The sequence below is a fragment of the Malania oleifera genome, chromosome 11, assembly GCF_029873635.1.
Source record: "Malania oleifera isolate guangnan ecotype guangnan chromosome 11, ASM2987363v1, whole genome shotgun sequence".
NCBI classification, from domain to species: Eukaryota; Viridiplantae; Streptophyta; class Magnoliopsida; order Santalales; family Ximeniaceae; genus Malania; species Malania oleifera.
In genome coordinates, this window is record NC_080427.1 from 25,425,908 (window position 1) to 25,449,871 (window position 23,964).

At 39.6% G+C, this 23,964-nt stretch overlaps 1 pseudogene; it reads right to left on the reverse strand.

Moving 5' to 3' along the window:
* Nucleotides 1–1,475: 1,475 nt before the first annotated feature.
* Nucleotides 1,476–23,764, reverse strand: LOC131167434 (protein argonaute 4A-like; annotated as a pseudogene).
* Nucleotides 23,765–23,964: the final 200 nt, after the last annotated feature.

Consider the following 23,964-nt stretch of genomic DNA (forward strand, 5'->3'; position numbering starts at 1 on the left):
AGTATAAAGTCGAGGTATGAAGCTAATTCTCTTGATCTGCTAACAGTTGGAGGACCAAGTGTGTGATTGGGGCCAATAAAGATCTTCTAGGCCTGAAAGATAGATCCAAATAGGGTCAAGACGTGGGAGGTAGGAGTGGTTCAGGAGCACGTGAAATGCAATCCGAGGCACGTAAGACGCCAATGGTAAAACCCATTAGAGCAACTGTTGGAGAATATGGTTTCCGTTCGAGGAGTAGGTGGAACTCACAAGTGAGGGAAAGATTATTGAGAATTGTTTGTCTCACATTGAAAAAATTGAGTGGATGATGGGTGCTTAGATTCAGTAAAATCAAAAACATCTTGTCCGCTAATATATCTTTATTTACCGAGCAACGTATCTGTAAATGCAGAATGATTGAACATAATAAAAGAATATTCAGTAAAATCAAAAACAAGTTTTACTATCTTTGATGTTAACAATTTTTACTTTCCCGTTAATATTCAAAGCCCATGCTTGTTTAAAAGTTTGAGGGCGATGCTATCATGCGAAAATAAATTAATAGCATTATTATATATAAATGATTGGAACATATTTGTCAGATAATTTTTTATTTTTTGATGACAAATACCAAAAATTTAGGTAATTTTAGATTAATATATTCATGTATTTTTTAAAATTTTAACTAAAAATTACATGTAAAATAAATGATTCAATCCACAAAAGCACAATTTTGCTTATTAAAGTATTCAAATAACAAAATTTCAAAATAGTTGAAAAATAGAATGATGCAGGAACCTAAAATTAGTTTATTTCCACAACAAACACAAAGATGCCAATCAACTTTTTTAAGGAAAATGCTTCCATTAAAGTACATCACTGCAGTTGTTAAAATACACAAAACCAACAGTTGTATTGACATGTGCTTAGTTTCAAGAAAAGTGGTGCTATCTATAAGAGTTTTTTTTTTTTGGAAAAAATTTCAGCAGGGAGAATACACATGCTAATAGGGGGAATCAACCATGTTGAAGTATTGGAAATGCAGCATAGTTTAACATAATAAAAGAATATTCAGTAAAATTGAAAACGAGTTTTACTATCTTTGATGTTAACAATTTTTACTTTCCCGTTAATATTCGAAGCGCATGTTTTTGAGTCAAGTTAGTGCTTACCCATGTGTATCAAATCCACCAATGGGCTCCTCTGACGCTAACAAATTTACTATGAACTTAGTACATTAACCAAAATACAAGCACAAGACAGTGCTACGGCATTCGAAAATCTAGAAGAATGTAAGGGAAAACTTTGATAAATTTCCTCAAATTTGAAAAGAACTAGGAAGATTTGCCGCATAAAACTACCAGCCACAAAAGTTCAAATTCCCAAGCACAAGGAATTTCTGAAACTGAACTAAAGCTACCACTGCCTATCATTTAATTGCTGCTAGTTATGCTTCCTGCACATGCAAAATTCTCCAAGCTAATAAGGTGCAGATACTAACAGAAGAACATAGAACTCTGCACATGTTCATGCAGCTGCGGCAACTCTGGAACTGGAACACTACCATGGCTACAGGATGACTTTGACAATTCATCAAACTTAATAAACTGCAATAGCTGGCTTGCAGCCAAGTGGGCATAACCTATTGGGGCAACTACAAAAATTAAGAACCAAAAAAAAGGAAAAAAATAAGTACATGGGTATTAGAAAGCCATTCTTCTCCAGAGTTCTAATCCAAATTAATACATGTTTGGTGCATGAAGAAACAGGCATTCAATTTCATCCAACATTACACATGAATCAACCAGCAGCAGCAACTAGGTGTAGTGAACCACTAGTCAAATGAATTATTAGGCACCAGATAGGACAGGATGGTTGAGATATCAAAATACAGAAACACATGAAGAAAAACTCAGTCAGAAACGAAGGAAGCATCATTTCTTTATCAATTTCAAGTACGGAACAAGGTAGCAAACAACAAAGGATACATTTGCTTCACAAAACGGAATAAGGTGGGGTATGATAATTTTGTAAGCACTCAATGCAATAGTAAATATCATTCCATCATATAATAGGATAGAGAAATAAAAAATTCCTACAGTGAAAATTTGGATGATCATTCTTTGTCCATTCCATGTCATGGCCTAGTAACTTTGCTTTGTCATTAACTTTATAACAACACAATTTTTTAAGGCATTAAATCCCTTGTGCACCATGGCATTCTGTTCTTATTCTCATCAGTAGACATTCCATGAACCAAATATAACCTAGATATTTATAAGAAATGCATTACCTATTGAAATAGCTGCGGTGCTTCTTTGGTACCTGCAAAATATATAGTAGTTATCAATTACTGTATCAATAAAATCATAGGTAAGTAGGAAAAAAGGGGTTAGGAAAAAAATTTGTCTGGACTGATGTCATTAAAAATGCCCATGAGAAGATACATCTCAAGTATCTACTTACACATAAGATAGGGATATCACAAGCTCCTGTAAACCATCTGTTGAGAAGCCAAGCTCATCAAATAAAACATGATAATGTGTAGGTCGTGTTGTGCCCTAAAAAAGCATTAATAACATAATCAAGTCAGTATATCCAACATTTTTAATGACGGTCATCAGTCCTACTGAATAAAAATTAAAAGTAAATATAAGTTTGCTTCATTTGAAAACTTACAATCATCCCAACATGCGCACACATTGGGATGGATGTGTCACATGACTATCCTGGCCAGCTTGATTTGCCATCTATTGCTGCGGTAATATTTCTACTTAATATTAATACACAAGTCTTATTAAATTTTCTTTAGAAATCAAGTGACCTTGGGATGTCCTGTCTTTTCTTGTTATATCATTTTCTCCATATCCAAATAGTTTGTGTACTTTATCAACATTAATTAGGAGTTACACTCTGCAAAATATGCATGTTGTATATAAACATCATCGCTTTATTATGCATGCTAAGATTCAAGGATTGACTCAATATTGATTGTCACATATTTTGACACTATTTCGTATTTATTTGAATTATTAGTTTGTCAGTTCTAGGAGGTGGCCAATGATATCTCATTACAGAGCCACTGTGCGTGTACAGTCACCAAAGGTTGAAATGATTGATTCTTTGTTTAAGCGGGTATCTGATACTGAGGACCAAGACATATTTCGATGGGTTCTTCACTTCAATGATTTTCTCCAAATCATTGTTGTGGCATTTCTAGCAGTTTTTATTTACTTATTTATTTATTTTTAATTTAAATTTGTACGCACATGACTGATATCTACTGAAATTCAAGTTGTTTTTCCCCCTGTTCTACTTTCAAGTTGGGTCTTTTTTCCTTTGTGCTTTAAATATATGTTCTGCCTCTTCTCTTTCAGGGAGGCAGTAATGAATTTCTATTCAAGTTTAGTGCAAATGAAACCTGATCAGATAATCATTTTCAAGTATTTTGATAATTTTATATTTGGCAAGTTGGTAGTATATCAATTTATCTCTAGTAGGGTATTCATTTGCTACAAGTCTTCTTCAGGATGACTTGTTCATAGCCAAATTGGGCTCCAGATGTTTCAATAGAAACATGATGCAATTGAAGGATAATTTTTTCCTACAAAATTCTTTTCATGTTCAGGTTTATTATTATTCAAACTAAGCATGGAATTTCAATGAGAGAAATCCTGTGTCCCATACTGAATATTTGGTTTCGTCCCATCAATATTTTAGATATTTCAGTAGCATCAATAGCTATAAAATTTAGCAAAAATGTATCCACCCATTTTGATTACAAAATATATTTACTAATTATTACTATTATTATTATTATTATTATTATTATTATTATTATTATTATTATTATTATTATTTTGTGTCACCTGTACCATATCCTTATCCTCAAGTATATCTTGAAAGCTCGAGTTCAATCTCAAAATCAACTCAACTAAAGCTAGTTTCAAACTAATGAATGAGTCAATCAAGTAAACTAGTTAAAGATAATTGCTAACAAAGATAATTTGGAGGAAAATAGATTTCAATGTTTAAAAATCAAATATTTAACAAGAACAATATTAAGTTAGTTCACGGGCTTTATATCAAGCTGGTTCATGAGCTAATGAGGAGCCAACAAATGAGTCGGCTTGCATGAGCTGGTAAACGAGCCAACTTGCAAACCTAGCAAGCCGAGAATGATATGTAGCTTGGGCTCGACCCATTTACTTGATGAGTTTGAATGTCGAACCCAAGCTGGGCTTGTCTAATTTGATAAATGAGTTTGAGTGAGTCATTGTCAAGCTAAGAACCAAGTAGCTCACGAGTCATTTGCGGTCCTTTCAATTGAGGATAAGGATACAGTACATATGACACAAAATAATAATAATAATAATAATAATAATAATAATTAGCAAATATATTTTTTAATCAAAATGGGTGGATATATTTTTGCTAAAATTTATAGCTATTGTAGCTACTGAAATATCTAAAATATTGATGGGACGAAACCAAATATTCAATATGGGACACAGGATTTCCCTCACTGAAATTCCATGCTTACATTGAATAATAATAAACCTGAAAAGAATTTTGAAAGAAAAAATTATCCTTCAATTGCATCATGTTTCTATTCAAGCATCTGGAGCCCAATTAGGCTATGAACAAGTCATCCTTAAGAAGACTTGTAGCAAATGAATACCCTAGTAGAGATAAATTGATCTACTACCAACTAGTCAAACATAAAATTATCAAAATACTTGAAAATAATTATCTGATCAGGTTTCATTTGCCCTAAACTTAAATAGAAATCCATTACTGCCTCCATGAAAGAGAAGAGGCAGAACATATATTTAAAGCACAAAGGAAAAAAGACTCAACTTGAAAGTAGAACAAGGGGAAAAACAAGTTGAATTTCGGTAGATATCTGTCATGTCCATACAAATTTAAATTAAAAATAAATAAATAAATAAAACTACTAGAAATGCCACAACAATGATTTGGAGAAAATCATTGAAGTGAAGAATTCACCGAAACATGTCTTGGTCCTCAGTATCAAATACAGACTTAAACAGAAAATCAATCATTTCAACCTTTGGTGATTGTGCAAGCACAGTGGCTCTGTAATGAAATATCATTGGCCACCTCCTAGAACTAACAATCTAATAATTCAAATAAATACGAAGTAGTGTCAAAATATGTGGCAATCAATATTGAGTCAATCCTTGAATCTTAACATGCATAATAAAATGATGATGTTTATATACAACATGCATATTTTGTAGAGTGCAACTCTTAGTTGATGTCAATAAAGTACACAAACTATTTAGATATGGAGAAAATGATACACCAGCAAAAGACAGGACATCCCAAGGTCACTTGATTTTTAGAGAAAGTTTAATGAGACTTGCGTATTAATATTAAGCAAAAATATTACCGCTACAATGGATGGCAAATTAGACTAGTTAGGATAGCCATGTAACAAATCCATCCCAATGAGTAAGGTAGGTGTGCGAGAGATAAGAGGAATAGAATGATTACGTTCCACTGATAAATATGAATTCATGCCACCAAGCTGAGCAAAGACAAGAGTGCAAAAAAATGACAAGTGAATATATATGGAAATTTTTACAGACAAATGGATAGGATAAAATGTATATATAATGAAGTCATTTGTTGCCTCAGTATCATACCTTGACATTGATTTTCAATAGCACATTCATAAGGTATAGATCATTCACTCTTGTTGGAGCAATGCACTAAGTTACAACTCCAAGATCACAAAGAATTCTCCTCTTCCATGCTCCTTCAATATATGCATATTGAGTTAATGGAAATAGGATAATAAAAGATTAGAAGGCACAAGAAAGCACTGCAGAATGCAACCAATCATAGATATCAGGGTTCTTCCTCTCCGGAAGAAGACAAAGAATAAGCTGGGATAATTTAAGAAGTGAAGTTATAATTTTAGCCATCTTGTCCACTCTAGCTGGAGCTGGCATATGGCGAGATGAATGATCTTTTTCAAAGACTTCATATGGACGACTTATGCGCTAGAGCAAAAGGGGGAAAAGGAATTAATGTATAGGGTTTTAGATTTGAAGAAGCAAGGTATTCAAAAGTATAAGACAATACTAACAATTCCCTTCATTGATCCGCATTTGACTAGATCTGCGACCAATTCTGTAACATTGCACCGGGCAGAGAAATTAACAACCACCCACCCTTTAATCTCTTTCGGTTTAACAAATTTCTACACCCAAATTAAAGACAATTTTATTGTCGTGAAAAAATGAGATAAAAAATTCATAGTACAGTAAACAAATGTACAACAAAAAATAATTATGGTGTTGGGGTTTTACAGATCAAGTAATTGATGAATAGATAAAATAAATAAATCACACACACCAATATTGACACCGGAGTTACGTGGTTCGGCCAAATTCCGGCCTACGTCCACGGGAGCGAGAGATTATTTACTGGAAAAATAAACAGAGAGGAGGAGGAGGATACAATCACTCAGCACTCACCCAACTCTCCTATGCACGCTGCAACACACCACACTCTCTTCTCTCTCTTATCTCTATCACATATACAACTCCACACACAGCACATATATATACACACAGCGGGAGCAAAAACTTCAATGGGCGGTGGCAAATGTCAACATGTCCGGCAGAGCAGGTGGAGCAGCAAAGGTTGACGGAGAAGCAGCCGGCGCCGTAGATGTTGAAGGAGCAGCAGCCGTCTGCTTTGACTGGGTATGGATCCATCAATTCTCCCCCTCCATACCCATAGGAGGAGAATAATATGTTAATCTTCAATTGACATCCATCCCAGCTATATCCCTACATAGCTGGAGCTTCTCATAGGTTACTCCCTTTGTTAACATGTCTGCCGGATTTTCTTCAGTATGAATTTTGACTAACTTCAACAGTTGTTGTTCCATTACTTCGCGTATCCAATGATAGCGAATGTCAATATGTTTTGTTCGAGAATGGTACATTGAATTCTTGCTCAAGTCCAGTGCACTCTGACTATCACAATGTACCTTGTATTCTTCCTGTTTGACTCCTAACTCTTGAAGAAACCGTTTTAACCACAACATCTCCTTCCCAGCTTCCGCTGCGGCAATATATTCTGCTTCTGTTGTGGATAGGGCAACACACTTTTTCAATTTTGACTGCCATGATACAGCTCCCCCTGCAAAGGTGAACAAAAAACCTGATGTGGACTTTCTTCCATCAAGATCACCAGCCATGTCTGCATCAGTGTAACCCTCCAAGATTGGTTCAGCTTCCCCGAAACATAAGCATAATCCCGATGTACCTTTTAAGTACTTGAGAATCCATTTCACAGCTTCCCAATGGTCTTTCCCTGGATTGGAAAGAAACCTGCTCACAACACCTACAGCGTGGGCAATGTCTGGTCTCGTACATACCATTGCGTACATCAAGCTTCCAACTGCTGATGAGTATGGGACTATTGACATTTCTTCCCTTGATGAGTGAGACAACTTCTTGCTTAGCTTGAAATGATTAGCCAGTGGAGTACTTACTGGCTTGGCACTTTCCATGTTGAACTTTTTGATTACCCTTTCAATATACTTCTCCTGTGATAACCATAACTTTCTGGCTTTCCTGTCGCGACTGATCCTGATGCCTAGGATCCGCTGAGCTGGGCCTAAGTCCTTCATTTCAAAAAACTTAGACAACTCCATCTTTAGCTTGTTAATCTTGCTTGTATCCTGACCAATGATCAACATGTCATCAACATAGAGTAATAGGATGACAAGATTACCATCAGGAAATATCTGAACATATGCACACTGATCTGCTGCAGTCCTCTTGTATCCGTGACTCACCATGAAAGAGTCAAATTTTCTATACCACTGTCTCGGTGCTTGCTTAAGACCGTAGAGACTTTTCTTCAACCTGCAGACTAGATGTTCTTTCCCTGGAACTTCAAATCCTTCTGGTTGCTCCATGTAGATGTCTTCTTCCAAGTCTCCATGTAAGAAGGCTGTCTTCACATCCATTTGTTCAAGCTCTAGATTCATCTTGGCTACTAATCCGAGTATGACTCGAATTGTTGTCATTTTCACTACTGGCGAAAATATCTCGTCAAAGTCAACACCTTTCTTCTGTTTGAAACCTTTGACGACCAATCTAGCTTTATGCGTCACAATTTTTCCACTGCCATCTTTCTTAAGCTTGAACACTCATTTGTTCCTTAGTGCTCTTTTCCCTTTGGGAAGTCTTACCAGCTCATACGTTTGATTCTTATGTAAAAAATTTACCTCTGCTTTCATAGCTTCTATCCATTTGGCTTTGTCGGTATAAGACTGGACCTCTTGGAAACTTTCTGGGTCCCCCTCATCAGTGAGTAAAAGATATTCTGATTCTGGATATCTTCTCAACGGAATCAGAATACGACCTCTTTCAGATCTTCTGGGCTGAGCTTCTTCTGGAGGAGGATATACCTCATCATCTGACTGATGTGATGATTCTGCAATTTCTGGTGAAGGGGGTTGTTGCTCCCCCTGCTCAACACCTTCTACATCTGTTTCCAAAGGATCATCCTGCAATTCTCCATGGTTTGTGGGAGAATATGATGGTGTAGGATCTGTTACAATGACAGGAGCACCGGAACTAGGCTGGTTAGACTTTGTTTGTGGTTCAAAGTCCTCAAACACCTGGTTTTCATGGAAAACCACATCTCTCGATCTGATGACCTGCTTCCTCTCTGGATCCCATAATCTATAGCCGAATTCATCATCTCCATAGCCAATAAAGATACATGGAATGGACTTCACGTCGAGCTTTTGCCTCTGCTCATTAAATATATATGCAAAAGCTTTGCACCCAAACACTCTTAGATGAGTGTAAGAAACTTTTCTTCTGGTCCATTCTTTCTCTGGAATTCCAAAGTTAAGTGGTGCTGACGGTGATCTGTTAATAAGGTAACATGCGGCACGAATAGCTTCCCCCCAGAATGGCTTAGGTAATTTAGCCATACTAAGCATGCTTCTAACTCTCTCCATAATGGTCCGATTCATTCTCTCAGCTACACCATTATGTTGTGGGGTACGTGGGACCGTCTTTTCATGCCTAATACCACGTTCAGTAGAGTATGCTCTGAACTCGTTGGAAGTATACTCGCCTCCATTGTCTGTCCGGAGGCACTTCAATTTCTTCCCTGTTTGCCTCTCCACCATAGCATGAAATTCCTTGAAATATTTAAAAACCTGGTCCTTTGTTTTCAAAAAATATACCCACACCTTCCTTGAAGCGTCATCAATAAAGGTAACAAAATACCTGTTGCCGCCGATTGATTCTACTTCAATGGGTCCGCATACATCAGAATGTACCAAACTCAATGGCTTTGACCTTCTCTTCATAGAGGAACTAAATGAAACTCTATGCTGTTTCCCAAATAAGCAGTGATCACATGGGTTTAAGGCAATACCTTTTGTGATTTTTATAAATGCCTTCTTCGCCAGTGTAAGGAGTCCTTTTTCTCCCACGTATCCGAGTCTCTTGTGCCATAGGTTTGGTGATGCTTCATCTTCCACTGTATTGATGGCATCAGTACAAATCTTCACCTGCGTTTTGTACAATGTGCAGCAAATGCTTCCTCGTGCTATTGTCAAATTACCTTTTGATAATTTCCAAGCACCTTTCCCAAAGTAGCTTTCGTAGCCCTGTTTATCAAGGGCTGCCCCAGAAATAAGGTTTAGCCGAAGGTCTGGTACATGTCGTACATCCTTTAGTGTTATGGTGCAACCAATATTGGTCACAATCTGCACATCTCCGATTCCCACGATCTGAGAAGAACTAGTGTTCCCCATCTTTACTGTACCAAAATCTCCAGATTTATACATCGTGAAGAATTCTTTGTGAGGAGTGGCATGGTAGGAGGCTGCTGTGTCTACCACCCATTCAGTGTCGTGGTTCCCAATATGACAGCATGCATCTTCATCAATTGAGAAAACTGATATATCTTGAGTTAAGGTGATCGAGTTCTCACCTTCCTCCTTATTTTGTTGCTGGCGGCTTTGACCATGATCCCGTCGAAATTTTCGACAATCTTTCTTCATGTGGCCTTCAATGCCACAATAGTAGTAAGAGATTTTCCCTCTCTGCCAATTTTTACCATCACTGAATCTGCTGCGATCCTAGGATCTTCCTCTAGATTTGCTTCTACCTCTGCCTCTACCTCGACTTCTGGTACTGGTACTTTCTTGAGGTCGGCCTCTGGTTTCAGTAACAAAGGCCTGTGACTGATCTGCACCTGTTTCTTTTCTCCTGGCTTCTTCGTTGAATAAAGCATCTTTTACCATCGCCATGGTAAGTTTGCCGTCAGGAGCTGAATTGCTAAGAGTGATGACCAATGTCTCCCAACTGTCTGGTAAGGAGCTAAGAAGCAGCAATGCTTCTGCTTCATCGCCAAGATCCATCTTCACAGATGAAAGCTGATTTACTAGATTTTGGAACTCACTAGTATGCTCAGCTATAGAGGTCCCGCTTTTTAACTTCAGATTAACAAGCCGTCTCATTAACATGGCTTTGTTGCGAGCAGTCTTGGCCTGGTACATGTTTTCCAGCTTCTCCCAAAGACTATAAGCATCAGTCTCTTGTGCGACGTGATGATATACCTTGTGGTCAATCCATTGTCTGATTTGACCAATGGTCTTCCTATTCATTCTTCTCCAATCGTCATCTTTGATGGAATTTGGTTTCATACCTTTATAATCCAAAGGGTCTGCCAGATCCTTACAATTAAGGAGATCCTCCATCCGAGACCTCCACAGAGTGTAATTGGAGGCTGTGAGCTTGATCATAGTACCCGAGTCTGATTCCTCCATTGATTTTAAGCACTAACTTGCTTGTACAGAAAAATCAGGGCAGAATCTCAAGAAACCGAATATACGGTTGCGTCCGGAACGGTCAAAAACCCTGGAAATGGCTTAAGTTGTTTGAAAAACGGACCTGAAATGGCCTTTAAAGGCCTGGTCAAACTTCGGTCAAAATTGGTCAACGTGTGCTGACGTGGCGTTGACCGGTTTGCTGACTAGGCGCCACGTGTCACTGACGCGGCGCGGGTCCCGGTGACGTGGCCGCTGACATGGCACTGACACGTCAGGCTGACTGGACGCTGACGCGGCGCGGGTCCCGGTGACGTGGCGTCGTCTTCAACCTTCCGCCGTCCGGCCGTGCACTCACCGGCGCGTGGAGGCGCTGCCGAGGTGTCGCTGGCTCGTGGAGGAGCGTGTGGGCGCGTGGAAACGTCCCCTGGACGTTGGAGGCGCGTGTAGGCGCGTGCGGCCTACTCTGATGCTCTTTGGAGCTCCGGTTGACACTGTTGGTTTCGTCTTGATGAGAGGACTTCGGTGGTAGCCTCAAAATTAAATTTTGAGCTACTGGACAGAGGCTCAAAATCTGGGAATTTTCTCCGATCTGGAATTCTACTCCAACAACCGCTCTGATACCACTTTGTTGGGGTTTTACAGATCAAGTAATTGATGAATAGATAAAATAAATAAATCACACACACCAATATTGACACCGGAGTTACGTGGTTCGGCCAAATTCCGGCCTACGTCCACGGGAGCGAGAGATTATTTACTGGAAAAATAAACAGAGAGGAGGAGGAGGATACAATCACTCAGCACTCACTCAACTCTCCTATGCACGCTGCAACACACCACACTCTCTTCTCTCTCTCATCTCTATCACATATACAACTCCACACACAGCACATATATATACACACAGTAGGAGCAAAAACTTCAACGGGCGGTGGCAAATGTCAACATGTCCGGCAGAGCAGGTGGAGCAGCAAAGGTTGACGGAGAAGCAGCCGGCGCCGTAGATGTTGAAGGAGCAGCAGCCGTCTGCTTTGACTAGGTATGGATCCATCATTGATGGATCCATACCCAGTCAACAGAAGGCTGCTGCTCTCCTTCAACATCTACGGCGCCGGTTGCCCTGCTCCGTCAACATTTCCAGCTCCACCTGCTCTGCCGGAAATGTTGACATTTCCGGCCGCCCGTTGTTGAATTTTTGCTCCCGCTTGTGTGTATATATACATGTGTGTGTGGTGTTGTAAAGCAGAGTGCAGAGTGTGCAGAGTGCAGTGCAGTAAGAGATAAGAGAGAGTTGAGTGAGTGCTGAGGGAATCCTCCTCCTCCTCTCTGTTTATTTTCCCAGTAAATAATAATCCCTCGCTCCCGTGGACGTAGGCCGGAATTTGGCCTAACCACGTAACTCCGGTGTCAATTTTGTGTGTGTGCTTGTTTACTCATCTTATTCATCAATTGATTGATCGGTAAAACCCCAACAAAGTGGTATCAGAGCGTCCAGGTACGCCGGAATTCACCAAACAGAGGTGAACAGAGAAGAAATTCAAGTTTCTTCTCAAATTGAGCCTTCCATTGTGCAATTTGACTCGAGACGATTCGAACGGTGGAAACCACGTCTCAAACGGACACCAGGAGAGCCCCCACGCGCCCCCACGCGCCTCCCACGTAAGCACCGTTCTGCCCACGCGCCGGCAAGACTCCGGCAACGGCACACGCGCCTGCACGCGTCTTCCTCGCCGATTGGCGAGATCCGATCAGTAAAGCGACCCGCGACCCGGTCAGCGACCCGCGTGCCCAACCCGCGACCCGGATCCGAGCCCGAGATCCGACCCTCTCCCAGACGCCGCGTCAGCGTCCAGTCAGCGGCCACGTCAACGCCCAGTTAGCAACCGGTCAAACGCCACGTCGGCACCCGTTGACCAATTTTGACCAAAGTTTGACCAGGCCTTTCAAGGCCATTTCAGGTCCGTTTTTCGAACAACTTAAGTCATTTCCAGGGTTTTTTGACCGTTCCGGACGCAACCGTATATTCGGTTTCTTGAGATTCTGCCCCGATTTTTCTGTACAAGCAAGTTAGTGCTTAAAATCAATGGAGGAATCAGACTCGGGTACTATGATCAAGCTCACAGCCTCCAATTACACTCTGTGGAGGTCTCGGATGGAGGATCTCCTTAATTGTAAGGATTTGGCAGACCCTTTGGATTATAAAGGTATGAAACCAGATTCCATCAAAGATGACGATTGGAGAAGAATGAATAGAAAGACCATTGGTCAAATCAGACAATGGATTGACCACAAGGTATATTATCATGTCGCACAAGAGACCGATGCTTATAGCCTTTGGGAGAAGCTGGAAAACATGTACCAGGCCAAGACTGCCCGCAACAAAGCCATGTTAATGAGACGGCTTGTTAATCTGAAGTTAAAAGGCGGGACCTCTATAGCTGAACATACTAGTGAGTTCCAAAATCTAGTAAATCAGCTTTCATCAATAAAGATGGATCTTGGCGATGAAGCAAAAGCATTGTTGCTTCTTAGCTCCTTACCAGATAGCTGGGAGACATTGGTCATCACTCTCAGCAATTCAGCTCCTGACGGCAAACTTACCATGGCGATGGTAAAAGATGCTTTATTCAACGAAGAAGCCAGGAGAAAAGAAACAGGTGCAGAACAGTCACAGGCCTTTGTTACTGAAACCAGAGGCCGACCTCAAGAAAGTACCAGTACCAGAAGTCGAGGTAGAGGTAGAGGCAGAAGCAAATCTAGAGGAAGATCCAGGATCGCAGCAGATTCAATGATGGTAAAAGTTGGCAGAGAGGGAAAATCTCGTGCTACTATTGTGGCATTGAAGGCCATATGAAGAAAGATTGTCGAAAATTTCGACGGGATCATGGTCAAAGCCACCAGCAACAAAAGAAGGAGGAAGGTGAGAACTCGGTCACCTTAACTCAAGATATATCAGTTTTCTCAATTGATGAAGATGCATGCTGTCATATTGGGAACCACGACACTGAATGGGTGGTAGACACAGCAGCCTCCTACCATGCCACTCCCCACAAAGAATTCTTCACGATGTATAAATCTGGAGATTTTGGTACAGTAAAGATGGGGAACACTAGTTCTTCTCAGATCGTGGGAATCGGAGATGTGCAGATTGTAACCAATATTGGTTGCACCATAACATTAAAGGATGTGCGACATGTCCCAGACCTTCGGCTAAACTTTATTTCTGGGGCAGCCCTTGATAAACAGGGCTATGAAAGCTACTTCGGGAAAGGTACTTGGAAATTATCAAAAGGTAATTTGACAATAGCACGAGGACGCATTTGCTGCACATTGTACAAAACGCAGGTGAAGATTTGTACTGATGCCATCAATGCAGTGGAAGATGAAGCATCACCAAACCTATGGCACAAGAGACTCGGACACATAGGAGAAAAAGGACTCCTTACACTGGCGAAGAAGGCATTTATAAAAATCACAAAAGGTATTGCCTTAAACCCATGTGATCACTGCTTATTTGGGAAACAGCATAGAGTTTCATTTAGTTCCTCTATGAAGAGAAGGTCAAAACCATTGAATTTGGTACATTCTGATGTATGCGGACCCATTGAAGTAGAATCAATCGGCGGCAATAGGTATTTTGTTACCTTTATTGACGACGCTTCAACGAAAGTGTGGGTATATTTTCTGAAAACAAAGGACCAGGTTTTTAAATATTTCAAGGAATTTCATGCTATGGTGGAGAGGCAAACAGGGAAGAAATTGAAGTGCCTCCGGACAGACAATGGAGGCGAATATACTTCCAACGAGTTCAGAGCATACTGTACTGAACGTGGTATTAGGCATGAAAAGACGGTCCCACGTACCCCACAACATAATGGTGTAGCTGAGAGAATGAATCGGACCATTATGGAAAGAGTTAGAAGCATGCTCAGTATGGCTAAATTACCTAAGCCATTCTGGGGGGAAGCTGTTCGTGCCGCATGTTACCTTATTAACAGATCACCGTCAGCACCACTTAACTTTGGAATTCCAGAGAAAGAATGGACCAGAAGAAAAGTTTCTTACACTCATCTAAGAGTATTTGGGTGCAAAGCTTTTGCATAAATATCTAATGAGCAGAGGCAAAAGCTCGACGTGAAATCCATTCCATGTATCTTTATTGGCTATGGAGATAATGAATTCGGCTACAGATTATGGGATCCAGAGAGGAAGCAGGTCATCAGATCGAGAGATGTGGTTTTTCATGAAAACCAGGTGTTTGAGGACTTTGAATCACAAACAAAGTCTAACCAGCCTAGTTCCAATGCTCTTGACATTGTAACAGATCCTACACCATCATATTCTCCTACAAACCATGGAGAATTGCAGGATGATCCTTTGGAAACAGATGTAGAAGGTGTTGAGCAGGGGGAGCAACAACCCCCTTCACCAGAAATTGCAGAATCATCACAGCAGTCAGATGATGAGGTATATCCTCCTCCAGAAGAAGCTGAGCCCAGAAGATCTGAAAGAGGTCGTATTCTGATTCCGTCGAGAAGATATCCAGAATCAAAATATCTTTTACTCACTGATGAGGGGGAGCCAGAAAGTTTTCAAGAGGTCCAGTCTCATACCGACAAAGCCAAATGGATAGAAGCTATGAAAGCAGAGGTGAATTCTTTACATAAGAATCAAACGTATGAGCTGGTAAGACTTCCCAAAAGGAAGAGAGCACTAAGGAACAAATAGGTGTTCAAGCTTAAGAAAGATGGCAGTGGAAAAATTGTGACGCATAAAGCCAGATTGGTCGTCAAAGGTTTCGAACAGAAGAAAGGTGTTGACTTTGACGAGATATTTTCGCCAGTAGTGAAAATGACAACAATTCGAGTCATACTCGGATTAGTAGCCAAGATGAATCTAGAGCTTGAACAAATGGATGTGAAGACAGCCTTCTTACATGGAGACTTGGAAGAAGACATCTACATGGAGCAACCAGAAGGATTTGAAGTTCCAGGGAAAGAACATCTAGTCTGCAGGTTGAAGAAAAGTCTCTACGGTCTTAAGCAAGCACCGAGACAGTGGTATAGAAAATTTGACTCTTTCATGGTGAGTCACGGATACAAGAGGACTGCAGCAGATCAGTGTGCTTATGTTCAGATATTTCCTGATGGTAATCTTGTCATCCTACTACTCTATGTTGATGATATGTTGATCATTGGTCAGGATACAAGAAAGATCAACAAGCTAAAGATGGAGTTGTCTAAGTCTTTTGAAATGAAGGACTTAGGCCCAGCTCAGCAGATCCTAGGCATCAGGATCAGTCACGACAGGAAAGCCAGAAAGCTATGGTTATCACAGGAGAAGTATATTGAACGGGTAATTAAAAAGTTCAACATGGAAAGTGCCAAGCCAGTAAGTACTCCACTGGCTAATCATTTCAAGCTAAGCAAGAAGTTGTCTCACTCATCAAGGGAAGAAATGTCAATAGTCCCATACTCATCAGCAGTTGGAAGCTTGATGTACGCAATGGTATGTACGAGACCAGACATTGCCCACGCTGTAGGTGTTGTGAGCAGGTTTCTTTCCAATCCAGGGAAAGACCATTGGGAAGCTGTGAAATGGGTTCTCAAGTACTTGAAAGGTACATCGGGATTATGCTTATGTTTCGAAGAAGCTGAACCAATCTTGGAGGGTTACACTGATGCAGACATGGCTGGTGATCTTGATGGAAGAAAGTCCACATCAGGTTTTTTGTTCACCTTTGCAGGGGGAGCTGTATCATGGCAGTCAAAATTGCAAAAGTGTGTTGCCCTATCCACAACAGAAGCAGAATATATTGCCGCAGCGGAAGCTGGGAAGGAGATGTTGTGGTTAAAGCGGTTTCTTCAAGAGTTAGGTATCAAACAGGAAGAATACAAGGTACATTGTGATAGTCAGAGTGCACTGGACTTGAGCAAGAATTCAATGTACCATTCCCGAACAAAACACATTGACATTCGCTATCACTGGATACGCGAAGTGATGGAACAACAACTGTTGAAGTTAGTCAAAATTCATACTAAAGAAAATCCGGCAAATATGTTAACAAAGGGAGTAACCTATGAGAAGCTCCAGCTATGTAGGGATATAGCTAGGATGGATGTCAATTGAAGATTAACATATTATTCTCCTCCTATGGGTATGGAGGGGGAGAATTGATGGATCCATACCCAGTCAACAGAAGGCTACTGCTCTCCTTCAACATCTACGGCGCCGGCTGCCCTGCTCCGTCAACATTTCCAGCTCCACCTGCTCTGCTGGAAATGTTGACATTTCCGGCCGCCCGTTGTTGAATTTTTGCTCCCGCTTGTGTGTATATATACATGTGTGTGTGGTGTTGTAAAGCAGAGTGCAGAGTGTGCAGAGTGCAGTGCAGTAAGAGATAAGAGAGAGTTGAGTGAGTGCTGAGGGAATCCTCCTCCTCCTCTCTGTTTATTTTCCCAGTAAATAATAATCCCTCGCTCCCGTGGACGTAGGCCGGAATTTGGCCGAACCACGTAACTCCGGTGTCAATTTTGTGTGTGTGCTTGTTTACTCATCTTATTCATCAATTGATTGATCGGTAAAACCCCAACAATCATATGGAACCTTGTTGTTGAAGTTCCAGCACCCATTTCGAGGGGCTAAGTACTCTCCATTGCCCAATTTCAACTGCAGTAAAATAACAATGAATAAAGCAAATGAAAAGACTATAAATTCATAATGACAAGTTCATCTAAAACATTGAAAAGAATCAGCAATCATAAAAAGGGAACAAACGCTTACCCTTGGGGCAGGCAAGGCACGACCTTCAATTTCAGTAAGCTGAGAACTAATTGAAATTCCAGAGGACCGAAGCATTGGGTCTGCCTTATAGTTATTAGCTCTTAATGCCTGCCAGAAAACCCAAGTAAAAAACCAATAATAAAGTAGAACCTACATCAGTCAGGACTATAATCCGTTCATCAGGCTTCATCCGGGATTTCTCAACAAGAGAGGCTCTTTGCAAAACAGTCGAGGCCTTTGTATAACTTTGCAAGGGCAACAAGGAACAAAGCTATACAAGCACGAGAAAGATATAATTAGTTTTTTTATAGCAATAATGAAACCCTTTATAGTAATTAGGAATGCATGTTACCTCAACAGGAATGTAAGCGGGACTCTTCTCCGATCTCCCAACACTGATGCATGGGAAATCTGCGGAATAATGCAAATTTATGCGGCGATGATTAACAAAATAGTCATAAACCGTCATTTCAACTGCATCAGCAGCACCATTCCCATCTGTCCCGCCTCTCTGTTTCATTAGGAACCTGCAAGTGGGAAAAATTCCAACCAAGTAAATATCAGTTTGTCAAAGATAATTTTTCTATTTTTTGATGACAAATACCAAAAACTTAAGTAATTTTAGATTAATATATTCATATTTTTTTAAAACTTCAACTAAAAATTACATGTAAAATAAATTATTCAATCCACAAAAGCACAATTTTGCTTATTAAAGTATTCAAATAACAAATTTTCAAAATAGTTGAAAAATAGAATGATGCAGGGACCTTAAATTAATTTATTTCCTCAACAAACACAAAGATGCCAATCAACTTTTTTAAGGAAAATGCTTCCATTAAAAAGTACATCACTGCAGTTGTTAAAATACACAAAACCAACAGTTGTATTAACATGTGCTTAGTTTCAAGAAAAGTGGTGCTATCTATAAGAGTTTTTTTTTTTTGGAAAAAATTTCAGCAGGGAGAATACACATGCTAATAGGGGGAATCAACCATGTTGAAGTATTGGAAATGCAGCATAGTTGAACATAGTAAAAGAATATTTAGTAAAATCGAAAACGAGTTTTACTATCTTTGATGTTAACAATTTTTACTTTTCCGTTTATATTCGAAGCACATGCTTTTGAGTCAAGTTAATGGTTACCCATGTGTATCAAATCCACCAATGGGCTCCTCCCATGCTAACAAATTTACTATGAATTTAGTACATTACCCAAAATACAAGCACAAGAAAATGCTATGGCATTCAAAAATTTAAAAGAATGTAAGGGAAAACTTGATAAATTTCCTCAAATTTCAAAAGAACTAGGAAGATTTGCCACATAAAACTACCAACCACAAAAGTTCAAATTCCCAAGCACAAGGAATTTCTGAAACTGAACTAAAGCTACCACTGCCTATCATTCAATTGCTGCTAGCTATGCTTCCTGCACATGCAACATTCTCCAAGCTAATAAAGTGCAGATACTAACAGAAGAACATAGAACTCTGCACATGTTCATGCAGCTGCGGCAACTCTGGAACTGGAACACTACCATGGCTAGAGGATGACTTTGACAATTCATCAACTTAATAAACTGCAATAGCTGGCTTGCAGCCAAGTGGGCATAACCTATTGGGGCAACTGCAAAAATTAAGAACCCAAAAAAGGAAAAAAATAAGTACACGGTATTAGAAAGCCATTCTTCTCAAGTGTTCTAATCCAAATTAATGCATGTTTGGTGCATGAAGAAACGGGCATTCAATTTCATCCAACATTACACATGAATCAACCAGCAGCAGCAACTAGGTGTGGTGAACCACTAGTCAAATGAATTATTAGGCACCAGATAGGACAGGATGGTTGAGATATCAAAATACAGAAACACATGAAGAAAAACTCAGTCAGAAACGAAGGAAGCATCATTTCTTTATCAATTTCAAGTACGGAACAAGGTAGCAAACAACAAAGGATACATTTGCTTCACAAAATGGAATAAGGTGGGGTATGATAATTTTGTAAGCACTCAATGCAATAGTAAATATCATTCCATCATATAATAGGATAGAGAAATAAAAAATTCCTACAGTGAAAATTTGGATGATCATTCTTTGTCCATTCCATGTTATGGCCTAGTAACTTTGCTTATTGTACTCAACTGCAATAATTATTTTTTGTTGTACATTTGTTTGCTGTACTAAGAATTTTTTATCTCATTTTTTCACGACAATAAAATTGTCTTTAATTTGGGTGTAGAAATTTGTTAAACCGAAAGAGATTAAAGGGTGGGTGGTTGTTAATTTCTCTGCCCGGTGCAATGTTACAGAATTGGTCACAGATCTAGTCAAATGCGGATCAATGAAGGGAATTGTTAGTATTGTCTTATACTTGTGAATACCTTGCTTCTTCAAATCTAAAACCCTATACATTAATTTCTTTTTCCCCCTTTGCTCTAGCGCATAAGTCGTCCATATGAAGTCTTTGAAAAAGATCATTCACCTCGCCATATGCCAGCTCCAGCTAGAGTGGACAAGATGGCTGAAATTATAACTTCACTTCTTGAATTAACCCAACTTATTCTTTGTCTTCTTCCGGAGAGGAAGAACCCTGATATCTATGGTTGGTTGCATTCTGCAGTACTTTCTTGTGCCTTTTGATATTTTATTATCCTATTTCCATTAACTCAATATGCATATATTGAACGAGCATGGAAGAGGAAAATTCTTTGTGATCTTGGAGTTGTAACTCAGTGCATTGCTCCAACAAGAGTGAATGATCTATACCTTACGAATGTGCTATTGAAAATCAATGCCAAGGTATGATACTGAGGCAACAAATGACTTCATTATATATTCATTTTATCCCATCCATTTGTCTGCAGAAATTTCCATACATATTCACTTGTCATTTTTTTGCCCTCTTGTCTTTGCTCAACTTGGTGGCATGAATTCATATTTATCAGTGGAACGTAATCATTCTATTCCTCTTATCTCTCGCACACCTACTAGTCAGGATAGCCATGTGACAAATCCATCCCAATGAGTAAGGTAGGTGTGCGAGAGATAAGAGGAATAGAATGATTACATTCCACTGATAAATATGAATTCATGCCACCAAGCTGAGCAAAGACAAGAGTGCAAAAAAATGACAAGTGAATATATATGGAAATTTCTGCAGACAAATAGATGGGATAAAATGTATATATAATGAAGTCATTTGTTGCCTCAGAATCATACCTTGGCATTGATTTTCAATAGCACATTTGTAAGGTATAAATCATTCACTCTTGTTGGAGCAATGTACTGAGTTACAACTCCAAGATCACAAAGAATTTTCCTCTTCCATGCTCCTTCAATATATGCATATTGAGTTAATGGAAATAGGATAATAAAATATCAGAAGGCACAAGAAAGCATTGCAGAATGCAACCAACCATAGATATCAGGGTTCTTCCTCTCCAGAAGAAGACAAAGAATAAGCTGGGATAATTCAAGAAGTGAAGTTATAATTTCAGCCATCTTGTCCACTCTAGCTGGAGCTGGCATATGGCGAGATGAATGATCTTTTTCAAAGACTTCATATGGACGACTTATACGCTAGAGCAAAAGGGGAAAAAGAAATTAATGTATAGGGTTTTAGATTTGAAGAAGCAAGGTGTTCAAAAGTAGAAGACAATACTAACAATTCCCTTCCTGGATCCGCATTCGACTAGATCTGTGACCAGTTCTGTAATATTGCACCGGGCAGAGAAATTAACAACCACCCACCCTTTAATCTCTTTCGGTTCAACAAATTTCTACACCCAAATTAAAGACAATTTTATTGTCGTGAAAAAATGAGATAAAAAATTCTGAGTACACTAAACAAATGTACAACAAAAAATAATTATGGAACCTTCTTGTTGAAGTTCCAGCGCCCATTTCAAGGGGCTAAGTTCTCTCCATTGCCCAATTTCAACTGCAGTAAAATAACAATGAATAAAGCAAATGAAAAGACTATAAATTCATAATGATAAGTTCATATAAAACATTGAAAACAATCAGCAATCATAAAAAAGGACCAAAACACTTACCCCTGGGGCAGGCAAGACACGGCCTTCAATTTCAGTAAGCTGAGAACTAATTGAAATTCCAGAGGACCGAAGCATTGGGTCTGCCTTATTGTTATTAGTTCTTAATGCCTGCCAGAAAACCCAAGTAAAAAACCAATAATAAAGTAAATACAAAATGGCTTGGTGGAACCTACATCAGTCAGGACTCTAATCCGTTCATCGGGCTTCAGCCGGGATTTCTCAACAAGAGAGGCTCTTTGCCTAACAGTCAAGGCCTTCGTATAACTTTGCAATGGCAACAAGGAACACAGCTATACAAGCACGAGAAAGATATAATTAGTTTTTTTATAGCAATAATGAAACCCTTTATAGTAATTGGGAATCCACGTTACCTCAACAGGAATGTAAGCAGGACTCTTCTCCGATCTCCCAACACTGATGCATGGGAAATCTGCGGAATAATGCAAATTTATGCGGCGATGATTAACAAAATAGTCATAAACCGTCATTTCAACTGCATCAGCAGCACCATTCCCATCTGTCCCGCCTCTCTGTTTCATTAGGAACCTGCAAGTGGGAAAAATTCCAACCAAGTAAATATCAGTTTGTCTAGAAACATCACTAGATCATTGAACAAGCAGATGATATCAATCAATACAATCCCAGGGGGAAAAACTCACGTCTGATATTTGCACAATTTTTCACTCAATCCTGTAATTTTGAACTCTGCATTAGAATGGCTGGTCTTGATCCTTAGATTCTTTAGCATCCTTTTAGCCTGTTATCAAATATGCGGTTCTAGTTCTAGATTAAGCTTTCCTATTGACATAATATTGAAATTGGCAGGAAATGTTTTATACCTAATCCCAATCAAACATTTCGATTGGTAATCAAAAAGTCAACAATAGGACCAAGCCTCAGAGTAATTGCATTTGACACATCTGTATTGAGGAAAAACAAATAAAATAACCTTAATAGACAGAAAGAGTAAAGTAGATCTGATCCTACAAAGCAGGAACTCACCAATGTTCAGGGATAGACCCCCTTGTACTGCTTTGAAACTTGAATGGAAGCGCCAGCATCGTTGCACTCCACTCCCCAAGTCAGTAAAGTTCCTTGCATCATCATGGAAGAAAGATTGGCGCACTAGGAGACCGCGCCTGCACAGCAAGACAATTAAGTATGATATAGCATTGGTGTCTATGTGTGTGTGTATCATCCAAATACTGTGCAGATCAAATTTTGACATACTGCTTAGCTGCATGCTACCTTAATACGATGTCCAAAACTCAATGTGCTTCTTGAAACTGCTCTGATTCCTGACCGCACAATGCATTTCTAATTGCTTGCAATGGGGAATTTTAGTTACAAAATTAATCTCCACCTTGAATGTTTTGGACCGGTACAGGCGCTTAAATCTCTTCCTATCACCCTCACTTGGGCTGCCTCCAGGTCTGTCATTTCCTCCAGCTCTGACCACCAAAAAAAATTTGATAACTCAACACAAACTAGGTAAGTGATGCAACATCAGAATATTTTACCTGCTTGACTCAAAGTCTTCCAAGACAACTGTGAATTCATGCTTCTTGTATGGAAGAGAACCAAGAGTGAACAAACTTTTTTCACCATCGTATGCAAAATGTCTCCGTGCCAATCCAGAACTGCAAGTCTCTTGAACCTTGTCAATTTCCCTACTGCCAATACCCTTAATCTCAACAGGGCGTCCATCTTCAAAAAATTTAGCAACCTGCCCCAGCATAAAACACCAGCAGGAAACTAATTCCATTATCAAAGATTTCACAGCAGACAGACGCAGCAAAAAAGAGATTGTAATAGAGGCATACACTAAAATGGAAGAAGTGACCATCCGACTTTGACATAGAAACCTTGTAGTGGTTGGTTAGAAGCAGTAGCTTCTGGCCTTTAGTCCCAAGTCCACGCCTAGCAGCTGGCAGGCGTTTTGGGGATGTCAGTTTCTTCGGTGCTTCTGGATTCCGGCCTTGTTCTGCCTTAATCGGGACTACATCCGGGGGAATTACAGGTGGAGGTGGTGGCAATGGCTCGGACCCGGTATCACCTTTTGCTCCCAAAGGATCCATTCCCTAAACCTTAACAAGGGAAAATAATGTAGACATGTAATGAACCTTGTGTGATGAGTTGGGCGTCAAGAGTTATTTTTATAGTTTTTTTTTTTTTGTTAAATCCCACAAAACAAATAGTGCAAAAAGGGAACAGTTTAAAACAATTTCCAATTGTTCGCAAACACAGAGAGTCGAGAATTTATGAAAATAAATTAAGTATACTCTATCAGAAGGCAAAC